Genomic DNA, 23,130 nt, shown 5'->3' with positions numbered 1-23,130 from the left:
GTGAAATATTTTTCCAATTTAAAATAACTTTTTTTCTATTTGAATATATTTTAAAATGTAATCTATTCTTGTGAACAAAGCCGAATTTCAGTATCATTACTCCAGTCTTCAGTGTCACATGATCCTTCAGAAATCATTCTAATATGATGATTTGAGCTCAATAAACATTTATGATTATTATCAGTGTTGAAAACAGTTGTGTAAAATTTTTTTCAGGATTATTTAATTAATAGAAAGTTAAAAAGAACAGCATTTATCTTGAATATAAAGCTTTTGTAACATTATACATGTCTATACTGTCACTTGATCAATGTAATTTATCCTTGCTGAATAAATGTATTAATTTTCCCCAAAAAATTCTTACCGACCCAAAACTTTTGAACGGTAATACAATGTTACAAAAGCTTTTTTTTCTTTTAAACTTTCTATTCATCAAAGAATCCTAAAAAAATTTTTTACACAACTGCTTTCAACATTGATAATAATCATAAATGTTTGTTGAGCATCAAATCATCATATTAGAATGATATCTGAAGGATCATGTGACACTGAAGACTGGAGTAATGATGATAAATTCAGCTTTGATCACAGGAATAAATTACATTTTAAAATAAATTCAAATAGAAAACAGTTATTTTACATGTTAATAATATTTCACAATATTACAGCTTATTTTAATAAAATAAATGCAACCTTGGTGAGCAGAAGAGACTTCTTTAAAAAAGTTTCAGTTCCAGATTTTTTTTTTAATGTTATATACCAAACTGCGCATAAAAATAGGTGGATGAAAACGTCTCAGGTTACTTGTGTAACCTATGTTCTCTGATTAAGGAATGAATGAATGAATGAATGCCTTTTATTGTCACTATACACATATACAATGAGATTAAAAGCCACTCCTTTTTCCAGTGTCAACATGTACGTAAAGAATAAGATAAGATAAGTAGTGCCCAGGAGGGGGAGGGGGGGGGCTATAAAGTGCACAGTTCTGAGACACTATATACCTATACTATGAAGTCAGTGCATATGTAAATTTAGAATGGTTATGACTTTTGGGAAAAAACTGTTCTTGAATCTATTTGTCCTTGTTCTGATGCACCTGTAACGTCTCCCTGAGGGCAACAGGTTAAACAGATCAGAACCAGGGTGGGAGCTGTCCTTAATGATGGATTTTCCTCTGCTGATGCAGCGTGACGTGTAAATATCCATCAGGGAGGGGAGAGGGCAGCCAATGATCTTCTGTGCTGCTCTTATTACTCTCTGAAGCCTCTCCCTGTCTGCCACGGTGCAACTGCCGTACCATACTGTGATACAATATGTCAACAGGCTCTCAACGGACGAGCGATAGAAGGTCAGCAACAGATTGGAATCCAGGTTATACTTCCTAAGAACCCTCAGGAAGTGTAGCCGATGTTGAGCTTTCTTAATGATCGCTGTGATGTTATCTGTCCAGGAGATGTCAGCGGAGATAAGGACGCCAAGAAACCGAAAGGTGTGGACCCTCTCCACACACTCACCATTGATGAAAAGGGGAGCCAGATCAATGTTATGCTTCCTGAAGTCTACAATGATCTCCTTGGTTTTCTTAGTGTTTAGAGCCAAGTTGTTCTCTGAACACCAGGCTGCCAGCTTCAGGACCTCCTCTCTATAGGCTACTTCATCTCCCTTTGAGAATGAGACGCTGCGTCACTTTATGACGCAATGGGAACGTCCTCTGGGTGTGCCGATTGTCTGAAGCCCTTCTAGAATCATGCCAATTCATTGGCTGATGGCGCGGTTGCCGCCCCGACGCTCTTACGTCGCCACATTATACTGGCTCGCGCGCCATCTGCTCCTCAGATTTCTCTGCCGAAAAGGAAGGCCTGTCAGCAGCGCGAGGAGCTTGGCAGAGGACGCAGTGTATTGTTCCCTTATCAGAGAACATAGGTTACACAAGTAACCTGAGACGTTCTCTTTCATAGGTTCACTCGACGCTGCGTCACTTTATGATGCAATGAGAACGATATACTACACACGCCAAGCTAAAGCGCTGCCATATCTGGCTCAAAGAATACCAGATAATCTGCATGGTCGGATTAAGCAGAACATGCAAACCCGGAGCCATGTCGAGATCCAAACTATAGAACCTCACAAAAGTTTTGCGGGGAGGACCAACCTGCCGCTACACAAATATCCTCCAGAAGAGCCCCTCTAAAAAGTGCTTGAGAGGAAGCCACACTTCTGGAGTGTGCCTTAATGCTAAGAGGTATACCACGCACCTCATATGCCAGCGAAATAGCCTCCGTCACCCAATGGGAAATCATCTGCTTCGATGCGGCAAGCCCGCAGCGGCCAGCACCGAAGCACACCAAGAGTTGGTTAGATTTCCTCCAAGCGTCAGACCGGTCTACATAACACTTCAATGCTCGGACAGGACAGAGCAAATTAAGCTTCTCGTCCTCCTCCGAGTTGAAAGGAGGAGGGTGAAAAGAGTGAAGGGTGATAACGTGAGAACGAAACGAAGTGGACAAAACTTTGGCACATAACCTGGCCTAGGTCTTAAGGTTACTTTGACTAGACCAGGAACAAAATCCATACAGGTCCCACTAACCGAGAGGGCCTGTAGGTCGACCACACGCTTCAAGGAGGATAATACTAGTAGAAGAGCAACCTTGAGAGTCAGAATCTGCTCCGGAGCTGACTCCAAGGGCTCAAAGGGAGCCTTTGTTAACCCCTCCAGGACAACTGAGAGGTCCCAAGAGGGAATACCAGGGGAGCGTGCTGGCCTCAGGTGCCTAACCCCTCGCATAAAAGACGAAACTAACCTATGCTTGCCTAGAGGGACTTCGTCAAACTCCCTACTACCAGCGATGACAGCGACGTAAACCCTAAGGGTGGTAGCTGCTGCTCCAGCTGCAAACTTTTCTTGCAGGAACTTCAGTACTGAACCCACCAGGCAGTTAACTGTATCCACTAGGGCTGCAACAACGTGCAACGTGCGTGAAATGCGTCGACGCGTCGGCGGCACATTATTTACGTTCTAGAATGGAACAGAAGATCTAGAATAATGGCAGCTTCTGCTCCCGGGCATAGTGAAAATGATCATTTATCATATAAAGCCAGACCGCGACATTCAAAAGTGTGGGAGTACTTTAAACAGAAGCCGAATAAAACTGTGCTTTGTTCGCTCTGTAACGCCGGTTTCACACTGCGCGCGGTGGCAGAGCAGAAGCTGTGCGCGTGGAGAGCGGGAGCTTTCACACTGCCAATCAGTGTTGCCAAGTCCGCGTTTTTTCCGTGGAATTGGGCTACTTCTACACTGTTGCCGCGGGCTGTGTCTCATGTCCGCGGGTTGAAGCAAAAAAACACACATATTTAACCCCCCGAACGCGATGTTTGCCAGAGAACCTCCCCGAAACTCGATTGGGCTTGTTTTGGGCTAGTTTTGAGTAACGAAAATAATCTTTACCAGAAACCAGAAAATAACGGCTGAAGGTGGCCTGCCACCGCGCCCGCCATTGAACGTCCTATGGCGCGAGCTGTATGTTTCGTGGCTCTTAAAGCCAAATCCGTGGCCTTGCGCAGCTCCTTAACTGCTTCCGGTGTTAAACCATCGCCCTCGTCCATCTCCTTTAGTACATCCGCCTGATAGGCTTGGAGGATGGCCATGGTATGAAGGGCCATGCCAGCCTGACCAGCTGCTGTGTAGGATTTTCCGATAAGGGCGGAAGTGGTCCTACACGGCTTAGTGGGAAGAAGGGGACGGGACTTCCACGAGGGAGCTGAAGATGGAGCGAGATGAGTGGCCAGTGTATCCTCAACCGCAGGAATGGCGGAATAGCCCTGCTCCACAGAATCAACGAGGTTGGTGAAGTCAGCGGCTGCCGCGTTAGTCAAGCGGGCTGAGAAAGGCTCTTCCAGGATCTGGATATCTCGCTGTGCTGATCGCTGAAGAAAGGCAGCTTCCTCCGCGCTGGACAGGAGGGACAGACCAGGGAGGGACAGGGGAAATAAAGAGTTCAGGGGGCCCTCATAGTTAAGGCGGCCCGGGCGGCACGCAGAGTTCAAGCGGCCCGGGCGGCACGCAGAATTCAGGCGGCCAGGGCGGCGCAGGCAGAGCAGGACGCCAGGGCGGCGCGGGCAGAGGCAGGAGCCTGGGTGGCACGTCCGGCACAGCAGCGACCACCGGAACTGGGACCACCAGACCACGATCCACCGCAACTGGGATCACCGGAACACAATCCACCACCGGAACTGGGACCACCGGAACTGGAACCACCGGAACACGATCCACCAGAACTGGGACCACCGGAACACAATCCACCGGAACACGATCCACCGGAACACGTGGCCTTTATTCAAATAAAACAGAGTGAAAAGCAAGGGTATGGGATCGAGACAACAAACTTGATAATGCTTTGGAGCTAAAGAGGCTAAGGTTTAGAAATGGTCGTGTTTAGGTTCAAATATAAATGTAAAAATAATAATAATAATAATTTAAGGGGCACTTCAGCACTGGGAAGATGTAGTAGAAATGTGAAATTATTTTTGAATTTGGTGCCTTCTAGACTGAGAAAAGACAGAAAATGTATTTTTGGCTCATGTGGATGAAAGACAACAACTCCCAGAATGCACTTGCTTCGCTGCCCTACGAGGCCACTCCCTACACCGCCAGCGTTGTTTTGATCTTCATAATAATACAATAATTTTGTTCAGTTAGAGAATAAACACTACAATTAAAAACTGAACGTGTCTTTTCAATAAAGTGTGAGTAAGCCGAACGAAACGCAGCTAAAGGAGTCAGATTTCATTCACACGAGAGGGAAGTAAGAGCTGAGGTAAGCGCGGCTTTCATTCTCATCGCGTGTCCAGTCTGGCGCGTTTTCAGATCGCATATGGAAGCTAAACTTTCATAGGAATTCATTGAAAAGTTGAAATTCTCACTTTGCTCTGCATCGCTCCGTTATGAATGAACGAGGCCGAGCCAAGCACATTTACATTCTGTGAGTGAGATCTCTCCCCTTCGGGTGGGTTGAAAACATGCGGAACAGTTCCCTCTACTGGCTGTAGTTTTTAGCCTCTGGCCAAAAAATCCTCAGATGACGCAAAATGACGATATTTACGTCATCGGAGGATTTTTTCCAGAAATAAAATTCATAATTCTCTCGTCTCAGGGGGCTATGAGGGGGGAAAGTACCATAATTCAAATATACTACGGGGTTTCTACTGATACAAAGCTTAAAGTCCCTGTAAAGGCAATTCTGAGATTTTTTTCTAAACACATTATAAATGTTAGAAATGTATTGCTGAAACAAATTACAAAGACTGTGAACTATGTAGTACTGAATTCAGAAATTAGACCGTTAAACAGTTTTTCACCGTTGCTGTGTTCAGGATTTTCTGGGCGGGGCTAAAACGGTGGCTCGATGACGCACTGGAGCCACCGAGCCTGGCTCCTCCCCTAACAAGATCATAAGCAGAGCACATTCGCATCAGTTTGCCCGCTCGATCGCGAGTTACTGTCAGTACTGTTAGTTACTATAGTCTACAACTTACAAAACAGCTTACAAAACAAACACGATAATCAAGAAGAGGTGGATTAATTTTGTGAACAGCCACCTTGATGGAGAGCTGAGAATAACCACCGACGCCTGCCTCTGAGTCTGCAGTGACAATACACCGGATCGTTTTACAAACTTTCACCGGAGACAACTGGGACAACTGGTATTCACTGATAATCCGCTGCAGAACCGACTATCCCCCGCCCCGGCCTTAGTCCTCCCGTCCCGCCGACATCTGGTGCGTCGTGATCATAGACGGTCGTGATCAGTGAGTGTTGTCTTGTGTGCCACGGCAGCTTTCCCGCGAGTGGGCATGGTTTCGGCGCCGACAGCGGACACACCCCCAGCGTTGAGCAGAGAATGCTGCTTCTTTCACGTTTTTGCTAAACTATTTTATGTACTTGGCGGATTTTTTAATGATTCAAATTTGGCTGGGTGGTTAATAACACATTTATCTGTGGTGTGAGAAACTCAGATCACATGTTTAGTTTTGACTTTACAGGGACTTTAAAGGGTAACTAAACCCTAAACCAACTTTTTTTAGTTAATGATCTGTAATACTGGGGATTTATTAATGCTGTTCATTGATTCGAGTAAATGTTTTGACATTTGAGTATAAAGTGTTTTAATTCTATAAAATATGGTGTAAAACCGCCAAAGTGCTGCCCTCTTAAGGTTGAACGGTGGCTACTGCAGTTTAATTTTCCTATTGGACGTTGTGGTACATCATGACATAGGATGGTACTTCCAACGGCTCACTATCCACGCCCCTGACACGAGCTCACCACGCCCTCAGAAATGCTTCCCCCAATCACATGATGAGAACGGCTTCACTCCAGTATGAACTGTCATATTACATGAAGTGGAAACATTATGAATGAAACTGACTTGACACTTGCTTTAACATTGTATTGAAGAAATTACGGTTAAATAATGCAGTTGTCAGTACACGTCAGGCTTTTCTTGCAATATTATTGCCGCCCGTCATGTGTACAGATAATTTTCATACATGAGACGCGCTTTCAAACCCTGACACGCAAGTGGTTGACGCGGACGTGGTAACGAACAACAATACTGTAACGTGCTGGCGTATATAGTCTAACTTATTTGAGGAATTATGTTTATAATAGGCTTTTAGGTCTGAACTTATTGGTCCTGCACGGCTGCGCTGATTCAGTTAATTTGAATGAAAATACATTGTATGTATCAGATATCTGATCTATTTTTAGTGGCATTCAGTGAAAGGATTTGACTGTTCATAGATAAGGTCAGTTCTCTTGCGCTGCTGCTTCACTAGCATCGTCGGCATCGGGAGTTAACGCAGTTTGAGCCAGCGGCTCGCATTGATAAGGCTCTGGGTCTGTGTCTACAGACAATTCACCCTCCTCCAATTCAGGTGAAGGTAGGAGAAATGACTGTTCTGTTGCAAAGCTGGCGTCACTCCAGTCATTCTCTATCTTTGCGACTCGCGAGTCAGACAGCTGTCAATCAATCCGTCACTGCGGGTCTCAGGAGCACGCCTTCCGCTCAGCCCCGCCCTTGGTTCGTCCCCTCTGTCTCCGCTTTTCCAGCATTTTTCAAAATTTGCCAGTGGGTGGAGTTAAGCTCTGAGCAGGGGTTTAGTTACCCTTTAATGCTAAATCACTGAAGTTACCTTTAACAAATTAGAATGTAAATTAATGAATGTCATCTTTTTAAGGCATTTTGATGGGAGTCATTCTATTGACGCCAGAAGAAAAGGCAGCTGGCACTTATAGCGTCTGTTTATTGACACAAAAACACTAGAAATTAAATGTAGCATATTTACATATTAAAAAACAAGTTGTATATAATTTATATTATTTTTAATAAAATAGTAATATTGTATTAGGAAAATTAGCTTGTATCTGCTAATTCTATTAATCAGTGTTAAAATAAAAAAGAAGAACCGGATCTACCATATTTCATTTCTGCTTTAAAAAAGATAAAAGGAATGGACGCCAAAGTACTGGGACCCTAATGTGTTTCTGTCTCTTTCTTTGTTTTTCTTATTTTCTGTTGCTGATATTAGAGTTTAATTCACTGAAGTAAACAAACTCTCTTGTACACACTGTATGTTTGCCAGCTCAGGTGTGTCATGTTTTAATTACTTCTATATCCTGTTAGTCTACGGGTGTTGTATACCAGCACATACACAAGTAAAAGTATATTTGTGCAGCTAGATCATATAAAGAGATGCAGTATCAATTATTATGTTTGCAAAGACGAGATAAGATCACCATGAAAGCAAATAATTATAAAACACTTAGCTTGCAGATCTATAAATAGATGACTTTGGAATTATTTGTCCATTACAGAAATCATTTGTTTCCTGTCATGAAACATTAAGTGTTGGGACAGCTTGACACACCCGTTGAACCTGCTTAGTTTTTTCCTCTTTTTCTCTGGGCAAGGTTGCGAGGACTTCCCTCAGTTTGCTCTTAGCTGAAAGATAAGAAAGAAAATGAGGTTAAAGCTCTACGTATGTCAAATTCTTAGTGAGATCTGTCCCAATGCACATGAAGTTCTGTTTTCTTCCATTCCCAGTGGAAAAGGACAGTCTTAATATTACTGGAGATGCTTGACGGATTAAAAGCAAATAGCTGAAATATCTCCAAAAAAAAAATAGAATGAAATCAAAATATAGTGAAGATAAATGCCCTCTTATTATTTGGTATTTTTGTCTATGAAGAAACATTAGTCTAGGGCTATATCTAGTTTGTTTTTTCTTCTCCAAGAATAAGTTGGTGCATTTTTATTGGGTTTGAACCAAGAACAAGTATGTATGAACCAAGTGCTAAAATGTTCTTATCAAGGCAGCTCTGCTCAGTGTCCATACATCATTTTATGTCACTTCAGATCTTGGAAAGAAAGGTGAGCGGTAGGTCAGTGGACTTCTAGCCATAAGTGACATACTAAGCTACGCAATCCACATTTCCCTGTAGCTACAAATTGCTACAGATTTAATACAGCCCTTCTTCCACCTCTGTTAGCTGTCCTTCCTTAGCCCGAAGTAAACTGAGACAGAAATGCTGTGTACTCGCTTGCTTTTTCCCATTTAATCTGATACTGATTCTGTTTAACACACCATGTTCGTTCGTTGGCCCCCGACTGAGCCTGGTTTCTCCCAAGGTTTTTCTCCATTCTGTCACCTGATAGAGTTTGGGTTCCTTGCCACTGTAGCCTATGGCTTGCTTAGTCGGGGACACTTAATATTCAACAATATTATTAATCGGACTGCATTGACACCATTATATGAGATTTGAACTGAGCTGGACAATAACATCACTGTTTTCTCAGGAGCTGTATAGATAAATGAACTAAGTGAATAACTAAGGATTTTTACAATGGAAATTAATCAACACTGAGCTGGACAATGACACTATTTCCTTCTAGAGCAGCTGTACAGCCAAAACAAATTTTGTTGCATTATTTTCCTGTTATCACTATAAAGCGCTATATTGGTGACTTGACTTATTACATGCACACATTTTTACCATTCGACTAAGCTGACCAAAGTGGGAAGTCATGCAGTGCAGTAAATGGAGGCAACATACTGTCAAATGACGAGACTGGGGCAATAATCCAAGCAGAATCAAATGGCTGACTCTGTATCTGAGTTGACGGCTTGAAATGCAATTGGTTCACGAATGAGAAAGCACTAAAAGTCCATCAGCTGATTGCACAGAAGATTGGTATGTAATACATCAGACCAGAATGTATAAGAAGTTTTCCCAACAAGGACAGAAGAAAGGAACAACTTTAAGTCTATGCTGAAGAGAGGGCATTCGGTACAAGTATATAATATAACCTTTTATGGACTTTTCCTAAATATATTTTTTTTGTTTTGGAGACCCAGCATGGTTAAAATATTTGTAATTACAATTTTAATCATGAAAAGTAACCACAAACCACATAATGTGTTGATGAATGCATATTAAACAACCACAGCTATCCTCTTTTCTGCAAACAATAATACCCTTCATTCTTTTCTAAGAGCCAAATGACAGTCCCTACACTGCTCTGAAGTTATATGATCAAACTTATACCCATACTTTTATACACTTACTGTATTGTATTTGCACTGTATCAAATATCTTAGGCCTCTAAATTAAAATGATCAAAACTTTGCTGGGAATTTTTTTTTTTATATATATACATGCAGTTGTTGTACATGTGTTCTGTCGTCTGATTGTTGCTTTATACTTTTTAACTAGTAAAAGGTATTTTTTAGTATAATTGTAAAAATGTTGTGGTACACATTGTAAAAAAAAGTTGTGGTACACATGTTTTTTTTGCTGTAAAATCTTTATTTTATAAAGTAACCATACAAATAACTTTTATATTAGTAATATTTAAAGATGAACAATTACTGGACTGAAGCAAATAAGGTTTACTTGATTATTTATATATTATTTTTTTAGAAAAATCATTCACATCAAGGCAAGTCACCCTTTATTTATATAGTGCTTTGCACAATCAAGATTGTTTCAAAGCCGCTTTACAGTGATACACAGGTAAATAATAATCAATGATGCAAACAGAATGAAAAATTAAAGCAGCTCTAGAAAGACAATAGTGTCATTGTTCAGCTTGAAATCAGTTGTATTAATTCAGTTTGGTTCAATAACTCTATAAAGTTAATCAATTATGGAATGAGTTCAATTCATTTTAGTAGCGCTGAAGAAAACTGTGATGTCATCATCCAGCTCAGTTCAGTTCTCATCCGATAGTGTCAGAGTGCCAGTGGTCATTAAAAACCAGGAAGTAACTCAGGTGTCCTTTGTCGTGGCAAAATTTCAACTATCGCCGCATTACTGAATAAGTGACAAAACCTTGCCCAATTGTCTTTATAAAGATTTAATTTCTTGCAAGAAATGAGTCACAGTCATGCAGCCATCTTCAATGTCTGCAGAGTGCACTAACTAGACATAACAGCACTCCGCTTTTATCAGTTTCCCAAACAAAGTCACTCATCCTTTAAATTTACACACATGACAAGAAAAGCAGCACTTGCTCAAATCCCAAGTGTGCTGTTCATTTTAACTCTGATCCCTACGTTTAGGTCATCCTGACCCCTGAGTGTCAAATCCCAGTCCTCATGTCTCCTGTACAAAACATGTTTTTCATGTGTAAGTGTAGAATGTGTTGTCTATATTCTGTATATGACCTTTTACCTAGTAAGCTGGTTCTGTATGTATATATGCAAATCAATAAACATTTCATGCGCAATATTTATTGTATAGCTATGATTAAATGTTCCCATAACAATCCCCTTTTTATAACATCATAAACCATAATGAAAAAATTTTATCATTGTATATATATATTTATATATATATGACTGCAAACTCAAAAATAAGTAAACATAATAGTAAGGTTAAAAAGGGGTAAATATGAAAATGAATAAATGTAATAGTAAAGTTTTAAATAATTAAAGCAAAAAATCTAAACTGAATGAAAAATAATAGTAATAATCCAATTCAATAATCTATTCTCATCACACTCTTGAATTTGTTAAGGAAGAAAGAAATATGCATAGGCTATTTTTGTGGGTAAAGCCCCCCTCTCACTGCAAACAAAAAACATGGTTATAATATTTAGATATCTGAGGCCTCTAAAGGCCGCCCAGATTTAAACCAACGAAAACATAATCCCCTAATTTGTTTCATTCTTCTCTCTGCTAGTCACTATCTCCTATCACTAAATTCGTTCACCCACTCGTCGTACTCGTCATAAATGTCTAATTTGACCATCTGTTGTGATACACTGGACTTCACTACTCGTTGAACTATCCTGGAAATGCGTTGAAAAATACATTGTGAACACATACAAATCAGCACAACAATTTCAAAAACCTGCAATACAGTAAAACATAACCAGTATCCCCATCCCTTCAGATTTGTCATCCAACCAAACCATGAGTCATCAGCTTTTTTTTTTTCCTCAAGTTTTCTTACAGCCTGTCTCATGTAGGCTACTCAATTATATTGGTTACATTGTCACTATAATCTGGAATATGAAAGCAACACGATACCCCAAGCATTTTCCAAACTCCCCATTTCTCTGCCGTTATCATGTCTAAAACTAGTCTGTTTTGGATATCTGCATCTCGGATTTGCTTCATTTCCTCATCTACCATTGTTAAAGCGTGTTCCGTGCTATTAGCTATAGTTAGTACAGTCTATGCTAACCCATTTATCTTGTTTATCGATTCTGCTGCACCCACCCCCAGGAAAATAGACCAACCCACATTAGCTGTATCTGGTAAAGTCCCTATCACAGAATTAACTTTAACTTCCGTCTATCCTTTTTCTTGTTTTCATTACCTGGTAAATACACAGATGTCCCCACATTCCTCAAAGCTGGGTAACATCAACCTGCCAACACTCCCCTCGGCATAAAATGATAAGCTTAACCATAAACCCAAACTGTCGCAGGTGAAGTGTAATTTGGTCTTCTAAACGGGCAGGTAAAATTAGTTGTAATGCCACCCACTACCGCTGTACAGTTCTCAGTTGTTTCATTGTTCATGTCAATCCTGACTCAGACTCTGACTTCAGTCCTCTCGCAGTCAGATATTGGATGTTTTGTTGAAATTTTCCCGTGCTCAATTTCCTTCGCAGCTCTCAGTCATTTGCTGCGGGATCAAACAGTCAGTTTCATTCAGTGTTACAACAGTCAGTGGTACTGCTTTGCAGGCGTGGGACATTTGCAGACAAAGCCAGCAGCTCGTCTTTATCTCTAGCTGTTGTTTCTGCAGCCGTGCGAAAGTACAGGCTTTGTTCCCCTGGCACTTCGTCATGGCTTTCTTCACTTCCGGTTTCTCTCCTCCCCTTCCTGCTGGTGGAAAACTTTCTGCAGTGGCTTGCGTGTACCCACGTCGCCCTCTCGGCCACTTTTACGGCCGTATGCGTTGTTAGGAGAATTTGGCATGGCCCCAGCCACCTTTTCGCCTTCCAGCTCCTCCTCCCGTTGTCCTCTATCAACACAAAATCACCTGGTTTGATGTCATGTAACAAGTCCCAGCTGGTTTCCCCAAATTTTACCTGCACACAGACCTTAGACAACAGAAAAGACATCTCTATGCAATAATTCACAATTCTATTGATGTAAGCTATTGTTTACCCCCATCCATTCCCATGAATGGTGGTCTTCCAAAAAACGGTCTGAAAAGGTCTCAGATTTACTCAAGGCCTTTTCTCGCTTTCGTGTATATCAATACGCATCAAGATGCGAAAAATTTTCAGCAAATATTGTAACCTCATAGATTTTCATTTGAGTATCATTCCCCCGTTGGCTGCGTGATCGGTCATGCAGCCATTAATCATAATCATCGAAAATATTTTCGGGATATACAAGGCTTGCCATCACTACTCGTCCAGACGCCATTTTGCACAGTGCAGTCGCACTGTTCCCATCGCTGCTTTTCTCTGTCTTATAAGGAAGGCAAAACATTTGTGTTTATTTCAGATAATAAAAACATTCTGGCTGTGTCGTCTGTTGCCCTTCCACGGCCTTCGCAGCTGTGTCTGCTCTCACAGTTTCCTGTTGAAATAAACTCTTTGTTGTTAGTTTCGCTGCGCATTCTACAGATAGCAACCTAGCCAGGCAAGAAAATTGTGTCTAGCAGATTAGACACAAAAGAAGCATTCATAATTGTGCGCCCATCAGACTTTAACATTTTCTTGGGCTTCCACAGCGCCCCAAAATCGTGCTCAACTCCGAACGCATAACGCTAGTCTGTGTACATCGTTACACTCTTACCCTCCATAAGCTTGCATGCTTCCGTCAAGCTACGAATGGCAGTCTTGACCAGAAGGTTTTCCCCAAAACATACTGAAAATATCCTATAAAATTAAAGACAAATCCATATTTCATCTCTGGAAGCCGGGCTAAGTGAGTAATCACTGTTACTGCACTCCCGACATGTTAGGGGTGTGTGATACCTACAAAATCCAAACACAAGACACCTTGTTGCTATCAAGCGTTTAGTGACACATCACACATCCCTAGGCCAGACCCACAGTCACTCCTCAGAGACCCAATACACACTTTAGAAAACCCATATGAAGAAACAAACAGTTGTTCTCTTAATTAATCAAAATCATAACTGACCTTTTTGGGGTCCAAATAGTGGTCCCACTCAAACTAAACAATAAAAATAAGTAAGATAGATAATAATCCATCTTAGCACTTTAAGTCTCTACATAAAACATCCTTCAGTTTACATTGTGTGCTTTGCTCACAGTTCAGAGGACACCTCTGCCCATGCAGGGCATAGTTCCAAAGCACAAATGTCTATCATGCACTGATTCCCTTTTGTGTGTCTGCCAATGGGGTCACTTCGCTCTCTACCTCGATGTCATGCTACATTCTTATCTAAATGCCCACAGTTTCTCTCTGTACTTCACAATCAACCTTCCTCTAGTCAGTTGTTTCAACACCATTCTTCACAAACCACCCTGTTTTTGTTGACCTGTTAGCCTGCATCCCCCCTTTTGAAAAAATCCTAAGAAATGGCATAATCAGACTAAAACCGTTACAGTTAAAGGTAGGAAAGGTAAGAATGATCTAAAACACTTTTGTCCAAATTTGTTTTAACTTTCTTTATATGTCAATACATAATTAAAATGTAAGTACTCTGAAAAAGAGAGTATAAAAATCGAGTGACTCTAGACTTTTTAATCTGCAATAAACACCGCTCATTATTTTAGTTCGGGCCGAAACAAGTGATTGGCTTGGGTGACTGTCACTCTCTCTCGCTACCATGGCTACCACCGCTTTTGCTACAGGATCTGCCCACATGCGCGCACCCCAGTGTTGCCAAGTCGGGCTACTTCAAACATTGTTGCCGCGGGCTGTTTTTCATGTCCGCGGGTTGAAGCAACCCCAATTATGTGATATTTTCCCCCGGGATTTGCGAATTTTAGCAGGCAGCCCTACCAAAAAGACACATATTTTACCCCCCAAATGCGATTTTTACCGGAGAAACACGATTGGGCTTGTTTTGGGCTAGTTTTGAGTAGCAATTGGGCGGATTTTGTGGTGAAAACCTGGCAAACCTGGCACACCCGTTTGATTTGAGGAGTTCACGAGGCTGTATTTCTGCTGGACAGGTAATCTTTCATTTTGATTATACGTTTTTTTGGTTTATGTTTTCATGGAGCATGTATCAGTAGCACACGTAGCTGCCTAATATAGCTAACATAACATTACTTAGCATAAAGTTACAATGTTATACACTAAGCGAGCTATTAGTAGAGATGATAAATAGTCAATATGCTTAGATCAAATTGATCGCTGTCCTGTTGAATTTCACAAAATGTAACTTTAGATAACAAAATGCATGTGTAAAAGCTAGTACACCGCATCCAGGAACTTTTTTTAGAACTAAGTCAGCTTTAGCTACTACCCTCTGTCTAAACTCTTTTACCATGTTCACCGGGAACTTTACCTGCACGTTTATTTCCGCGGTTTGTTTTTATATTCTCTACCTATGTTTACTGTGTGTCGTAGACGTGTTGTGTGTGTATTTTAAACTTTACCAGTATCGGTATTCTAGCTTGATAGTGAGTACTAAAAGACATCTTATTTGTTTATATTCATAATGATAAAGTTAGATTTTTTATTACATGTGATTCTGACATGATGTCACTACATGCACTCCGCTCCTTCTTCTCCGCTCGTCTCAGGTAAATAATGCGTCTTTCAGCTGAACGGTCGGCGTGGCGCGTTCATGTGTTTTGGGGGCGTGGCTTTGGAAAGAGCCCAGAAGGTGGAGTGAATGGAAATAATGAGCTGCCTTTAAAACAGTCGTGAGAGGTCTACAGACACTCAATTTTCATACTTTCTTTTTCAGAGTACTTACATTTTAATTATGTATTGATATATAAAGAAAGTTTAAACAAATTTGGAAAAAACGTTTTTTAACCAAATCCTACCTACCCTACCTTTAAAGGTGAACTATGTAGGATTTTTGCAGTAAAATATCCAGAAACCACTAGGCCAGTGGTATATATTTTGTTCAGTTGAGTACTTAGAATGTTTCCAACTATTTGTAAATCGTGAGAAATTGCTATTTTAACCGAGGAACCGGGACGTGTGAGCTATGCGTGTGAGGGAGTCGCCTGTCGATTGCGTCATATCTGCGTCACCCTCGGTTTCCGGTTTTATTCAGTGAAACACTTTACTCTCACTGCAGTGTGAACAAGTGTCATAGCAGCCGCCGAGCGAACGTCATAACTTCCTTTTCAACACACTCAGATATATCTAATACGATAAACAGAGTTGCGTTACCTCACTCATGACTGGAAAAGAGGAAGTGGCGCCGGCAACCGTGTCATAATAAAAGTCCCGCCGGCGACTATGCCATAATAACAGTCCCGCTCTTCAATCGCTCCTGCGGCCTTGCTCAGCTCCACAACACTCGGTCCTGCTCTGCTTCAGACTACAGTAATGTTAATAATCGCATTCATGAACATGATTTCTGCCCGAGTCCTATCCTGACTGTTTTCCACCGGCTGTGAGGTGAAGACCACATGTCCCATGATTCTGCGCTCAAACGTGGCGTCATCAAACTACGCCTTTGTTTTGAAAAGGCGACCTCTAGTGGACGGAAAAGTTACATAGTGTAGCTTTAATGATTCCTTTGCACTAAAATCATAAGTATGGCGTCATTTGAAAGCAGACACTTGGCAGTTTACTGTAAATTCAAAATTATAATTATTTTCATAATCAAAAATAGCTATAATAAGCTTCAAAGTTTTGGAAAGTTATTAGAAATATATTTGTATGAAATATCTTTATGAAAAGAAAATTGAAGTTGGCATTTTAGCAATCTAGAAGTGCACTACAGCTGAAGCCACATGTCTGACCATGTTATATTTCAAATCTGAAGATGATAAGTCTAAAACTCTGAATTTTATTAAATGTTTTTCAAGATCATGTCATATGATTTTATTTTGAGGTTTCTCTAAAATGTTAACTGATGTTTATTGCCATCTCTTCTGGGCTACCATTCAGTTTATTGTCTCTATTGTTTTGAGTGCAAACTGCCCATTCAGTTTCAGTCTCCCCAGAACACTTTCACACCCCTCTGGCCAGGTTATGGCTCTAGTTATCTTATTCTTTTGTCTTCATTGTAATCACTGACGACTCTCTATTCAAACTGTTCTATTCAAACCTCATTTATGATCAAACTTCTCACTTCACCTTCTAAAGTGCCTCAAATGCAGTTGTTGACAATTGAAACATTTCAGTTGGTTTTTCATTTCAGTCTATTAAAAATTATTAATAAAAATAACGTATTTGCCCAGGTGGCAGGTGCATTGGCTAGCTAGCATGTTAGCTTAGCACACAATCAAAATACAATAAAGATTAAAACCATGTTTTTTCTCCAAAATTACTTTATATCACAAGTGGGATGTTTTAAATAACCTTCTGTGGTCTCATTTGGCTTCGGATCAAAAAATCAGACAGAAAATATATAATTTTACAATATTCTGCATATTGATAAAAGCTATGTCGCAATCACCAGTGAGAGTGCCCCTGATTACCACCTGAGGGCACTCCACCCCAGACTTGTCACTTCATCATAAACTACATTACCCATAATCCTTTGCCCGGACTCATCTTCACTCATTGTTTGCACCTGTGTCACATTACCCCATTACCCCAGCCTATATAAACCATGTTCACTCTGTCAATCATTGCGAAGTCTTGTTTAGTGTTACAACTGCAATTCTGAGCGTTTCCCTGGTTTCATGTCTCGTTTTGGATTTCTTGCCTGTTCCGTGGATTACCCGTTTGCCTGTCTCTCCTGTCTTGTTTGCTGTTTGGACTGCTTTCCTGTGTATGACCTTTTTGCCTGTACTTTTGACTACGATTGTGGATTAAACTTTAATTAAAAACTGCGTTTGGATCCTCAACCTTCTGACTCAGAGCAGTACGTTACACCCACACCATATTTAACCATTAATGAACATAAATCTAAATTTGTTAATGTTAAATACACTTAATCAAAATGCCATAGTTATCAATTCGTATTACATTCAATCAGCTTGTTCACTAATCTTTATCTCATGACATCATACTTAATCATACTCAATACCCAATTTTTTTTATTTTTATCAAAATCTTTTCAGTTCCTGTTATCAGAAACCCATTCAAAATCAATTAATCAGGGCTTTCTTTTAAAGTACCCTTTTCTCCATGCCCTGTCCATTAAAACTTTTTAGACGTATGCTCCAATTGGCCCAAAATCTTAAACCTCTTAATTTATGTCATTTGGCAGCGGTACTTATCATCAAATTCTCACCTTGCCACTTAAACCCAACATTTTTATAACTTTACCAAAAACTTGCAAATTTTCTTAATCTCCCATATCACTGTATAAAGTATTCAAATTTGTTCTATAAGTCACCATCAATTTCTTTAAAGCCGTTTCAAAATGATTTTTCAATTCCATATATGTATATTAACTCCATTTAATTTTACAGGTGTTCATAAATTGTTCATAATTCTGTCCGAAAATCAATTTTCCACCCAAAAATTTATCTTTTTGGGCTATTTCTCTTCTGTTTTAACTTGTCACATTATTCCTCTATCAAAGAGCTCGTCTGCAGATGCACCATGTGATCATTATTGTTTCTTATCTCTACTGCTCTGCAGAAACCAAAATATTATATTCTTCTTATCTCAATCCCAGTCACACAGAAAGACTTCTCTGCCTGCTCCTTCAGCCCTTAATACACAAATAGAAGCTCTCTTAGACATCTAATGACATGCCTCCATCCAGAGGAAACATAAAATAAAACTCTTTCTTTCTTAGAAGTTCTCCCTTTTTGCCCTCTGGCCTTTCATAAATATTAGGGAGTCTCTGGATAATTTAGATAGTGACTCTTTAATTTGTCTCCTTGTCTCTGTCGTCCAGTCTATAAAATTTACCCTCTGTTGAATTTATACAAGGGTGTTAAACCCATGGTGGACGGCAATCTTTAACTATTCCGCTTTAACATATGCACTAATCCATAGATTAATTCAAAAACAACATTATAAATGACAAAGTAGTCATAATTACCATTAACAGACTGAGCTGGATACCAATCCATTTAAAGCTCGTCCATGTTCCGGATCTTCTTTTGACCAGATTCGCTCAGAATAATCAGCTTCTTTAGCGTTTGTCGTCTCATTTAACTAACCCATCTGTAATGATAAAAACACTCATTCTGCTCATTCTCAAAATTTGCTTTTTACATGGTTTCTTAACCAGTTTCAAATCTGTTCATTACTAATCTATTTTTAGAAAAGTCAGCTGGGTTGTTTTGTTCTGATATCATTGTTTTTGTTTTGTCTCAGATCGCAGACAGAGTACAATCCCTGGTTCCACTGAAGCAGTCTCTCTCTCCTTCTCTCACCCAGATTTATCTTTTCAACAGTCTTCTAAGACTTTTACTATAATGTTAAATTCACTAACCCTCAATTCATTAATCCTTCACAAAGTTTAGAAATTTAACTTTTGAACTTTCAAATTAGAACATCTCCAATAAGTTATACTTCAAAAGCCGTCCTCATCTTAAAGCCATCACCATGTCTCCAAATTATCCTCTTCATCCTAATGACCTGCAGGATTAAGACTATGATAGAGACATATTAGTTCAATATCATACAGTTTTACTGATACTAATAAATTTTGTTCTGTTCCACAAAGTTATCAATCACAATCACAGTATGGTCTCAGCTTACTCTTAAATGCCAATCTCGTCATAGCTCTTTTCTTCAGGGTGTTTCCTGGCTCTCAATTAATGCGGTATTTGGTGAGCGGTATAGAGGGGCCATTATTAGGGCAGGGGCTGCTGTGTCCAGTCTTGACCTTGGCCCCTACGAAACACAGCTTCTCCTCCCAACAGAGATGATGCTGGCCTCACAGACATCTGCCTGACCTCTCATACACACCTCACATAAAACTCCCTCCTCCGTTTTTTTTGTTGTTTTTTTTTGTTGGGGGGTCACAGATGACTTATCGTGATTTCCCTGGCTTGGGTTGCTCCCTGTCAGGCCGTAGGAAGTCTTACCCGTCATCGGGAAACCACCTCGTGCCCACCTCGTCATCGTTTGAGATCTTTGACCTTAAACAGGATCCGATATTTTCTGGAGCCTTTTGGAAAGTGCATTCAAGAGTCACCAGAGCCATCAGGTCTGCTTTCAAATTAGTAAAAAAAATATTTATAACACAACTTAATCACTAAAATCCATCATACTTCTTCAAAGCTGCCCCATAGCAGTGCTTAGATTATTCTCAGTGAATTTAGCCAAAACAACTGTCCATTCAATTTAATGTTCTGCTACATCTGTGACCAAGGCCATCAGTTCTGTACATGGTGAAGGCTAAGAGCAGACAGAAGTTACTGGTCATATCATACATTCGTCAAAAATTTCAGTTCATTAAAAGTCTGTATTTTTTAAAACATGTCTTATTGCCCTCTTGATGGCACCTTTTTTATATCTTAACAAATAACTGTCTATTATGTTCACATAATGCCCTGTGCTTTTACTCATCAATATCTTCTATCATCTGTGGCACAGGCTCAGATATCAGCTTTGAGCTGGTCTGGGATGAGAGAGAGAGACTCTGAGGCCTTCAGGGCTGGTACACTGCGTTTTCATAAACGTTTCACCTTTCACCCTAGCACAGCATAAGACCTGGCTATAAATTTTAATTGTTTTCAAATAAGCATCAGACATTTTCCTTTTAACTCTATCCTTTGACAGAAATCACATTTTCAAATGATCATAATTTTATATTTGTCTTTTGCCCCCACAATGAATTCAGAAACTATAATTTCCACTCAGATTGTGTCTCTGTTACTCAAGTTAGGCCACGTGGTGGGCAGATTCAGATAACGAATTGTTTATTTCAGCTCAGCACAAGCTTATCTTTTGAAACCAAAACATCAGCTTCTAGGGTTTTCAACATTTTAACACCTTTAGTTATTTCAACAACCCAATATTCAGTCAAATCATCATTATCAGAGTTTTGCAAAAGTGAGAAGAGCAAGAACATATTTATTATATATTTTTCATTTAAAACTCGGTTAATCAGGATTTATATATCTTTGCAGCATGTTTTATCATCATTATTTTAACCTCATATTAAAATTATCTCAAATCCTTCCTTCAAAAATAATCACTAAAGACTTTATTAATATTATTATCTAATTTTCATAGACAGAGTGTAAATCTGTTACTTTCTTTTTACTGGCTTTCGTTTACAGAATTTAGTCTGGTGGCCTGATTTGCCACACTTTCTACACCTTATGGGTGTTCGGACACAATTACGTCCAAAATGGCCCTGCTGACCACAATTAAAACACTCTCATCTTTAGCTTGTGGAGCAACGTTCAGCAACCTGTGTGCTCCAAAAGTGACAGTCTGTCTGAGAACAGAGCTCGCTCGGGGTCCAATAAAACAGATAATGGCTTGCAATTTATGGTGCTATCTGCTTTTTCACCAACATCACTTTTAGTTACTCAATTGTATATCTCAGTCACTTCTGGGATTTTCCCTTCGGGTGTACGGCACCTCACCCATTTTACAAATTAATGAATAAGCACAAACATCTAGAAATTTGAATTATCTTGTTCTCTCTTTGTTTGTAGCCAGTCAAGTTGCTGATCAACTTTCCAATTACAATAAAAAAAAATCTGCCCATTTCCTTCACCAGTCCACCAAATTTCTTTGAAGTTTGCTCTTGTTCATCTCAAAATCTTTATACCGACTAATCAAATTACCGATCATATCACTCAAAATGTTAGCCAGAATTTAGTCAACGTTCATACTCACCGGTGATCTTTAAACAGCTGTGACTTCTGCGTGATAAGACAACATTTTCCTTTTTCTCTTATCTGCCTCTTTCACCCAACATTTCACGGTTTGTTCGCATTTCTCACACACATTTCCCACAACAGCCCTTCAGTTTATCTCCCCTCTTCAACTGACTCATTCACCACTTTCTGTCTGATGTTCCCTCGTTTGGGAAATCATGATATTTAATTAACTTTTCTGCCTTGCATGCATTTTTCCCATATCATTTTCTCATTTGACAAAATACCGGTGTACCATATTCAGCTAGCTTGCTTTGGGACTTCCCCATACTGGCTGTCTGTCTCTGTGGCTTTTTTCCCTCTAGCGTACACTAATGAATCTGTCGGACGTCTGCGTTCAGATCTGATCTCTTCACCCAAGTCCAGACGGGCGTACACTCCCAATAGTGTCCTCTCTTATTGGCTCCCAATAGCCCAAAACCGGCTCACAGCACGGTCTCCTCACCCACATGATATCTCAAAATTCTCAAAATTTTAATCACGTTGCATTCTCATTTTATTCACCCACATGGTTTCAGTTTATATCCCATAAACGAATCAACCACGTTGCATTCGCCACAGAGTCAGACCCCACTATGGTTTATCCACCCCAATTTCAATTTTCAATTTAACTCAATTTTCAATTTTACTCAATTTTCAATTTAAACAAATTCTATTCATCAAAATTCTTCCCCGAATTTTAAGTTTGTCTCTTACCAGAAGCATCCCGTTGCCACCTCGGGTTCGTTTTTTCCAGTGGTCGGACCCTCCGGACCCCCTGAGCGGTTGGCCTCTCTCCCTCAATATGTCGGGGTAGAGCTGTGACTCTAAAGTCCAGGATGATCAGTCACCACCCGCTCCCCGGGTCCAGAAGGCACATCCATGGAATCTCCGCTTCTGACACCAACTGTCGTGGCAAAATTTCAACTATCGCTGCATTACTGAATAAGAGACAAAAACTTGCCCAATTGTCTTTATAAAGATTTAATTTCTTGCAAGAAATGAGTCACAGTCATACAGCCATCTTCAATTTGTCTGCAGAGTGCACTAACTAGACATAACAGCACTCCGCTTTTATCAGTTTCCCAAACAAAGTCACTCCTCCTGTAAATTTCCACACATGACAAGAAAAGCAGCACTTGCTCAAATCCCAAGTGTGCTGTTCATTTTAACTCTGATCCCTACGTTTAGGCCATCCTGACCCCTGAGTGTCAAATCCCAGTCCTCATGTCTCCTGTACAAAACATGTTTTCCATGTGTAAGTGTAGAACGTGTTGTCTATATTCTGTATATGACCTTTTACCTAGTAAGCTGGTTCTGTATGAATATATGCAAATCAATAAACATTTAATGCGCAAAATTTAATGTATAGCTATGATTAAATTTTCCCATAACACCTATACTATACAAATATTTAGGTGTCCACATCGATAGTCTTATTTGTTGGAAAACACATGTTGACAACCTTTGCAATAAACTGCAGCAGAGGCTTTATTTTCTACGGTGACTAAGGTGGTGCGAGCAGTCAGATCATGATGATCTTCTACCATGCAATACTAGAGAGTGTCATCAGATATGGAATTAGTGCATGGTTTGGCAACCTAACAGTTAAGCTGAAAAACAAGCTTGCCAACATGCACAAAACGGCCATGAAAATTATAGGGAGGAGAGACTATGAGCCTATCCAGAGCCTGTATGATCAGACAATT

The 23,130-nt window shown here is 40.1% G+C and overlaps 1 protein-coding gene and 1 long non-coding RNA gene across 4 annotated transcripts in view; one reads left to right on the top strand and one right to left on the bottom strand.

Annotated features, from left to right (window-relative positions):
• specc1 (sperm antigen with calponin homology and coiled-coil domains 1) overlaps window positions 1-23,130 on the top strand; it is a 270,540-nt gene that overhangs the window by 111,331 nt on the left and 136,079 nt on the right. The gene's annotated exons all lie outside the window — the stretch shown is intronic.
• On the bottom strand, window positions 11,503-22,470 carry LOC307125899. Its single transcript, XR_013816430.1, has 3 exons — window positions 21,402-22,470; window positions 18,640-18,764; window positions 11,503-12,540 (listed from the first exon to the last, which is right to left on the bottom strand). It is a non-coding gene; the product is annotated as an uncharacterized lncRNA (long non-coding RNA).

The sequence above is a fragment of the Gobio gobio genome (assembly GCF_949357685.1).
Source record: "Gobio gobio genome assembly, chromosome: 4".
In the NCBI taxonomy this organism is placed as follows: domain Eukaryota; kingdom Metazoa; phylum Chordata; class Actinopteri; order Cypriniformes; family Gobionidae; genus Gobio; species Gobio gobio.
The sequence above is the reverse complement of the archived record's forward strand: the minus strand, read 5'-3'. Positions and strand labels throughout refer to the sequence as shown.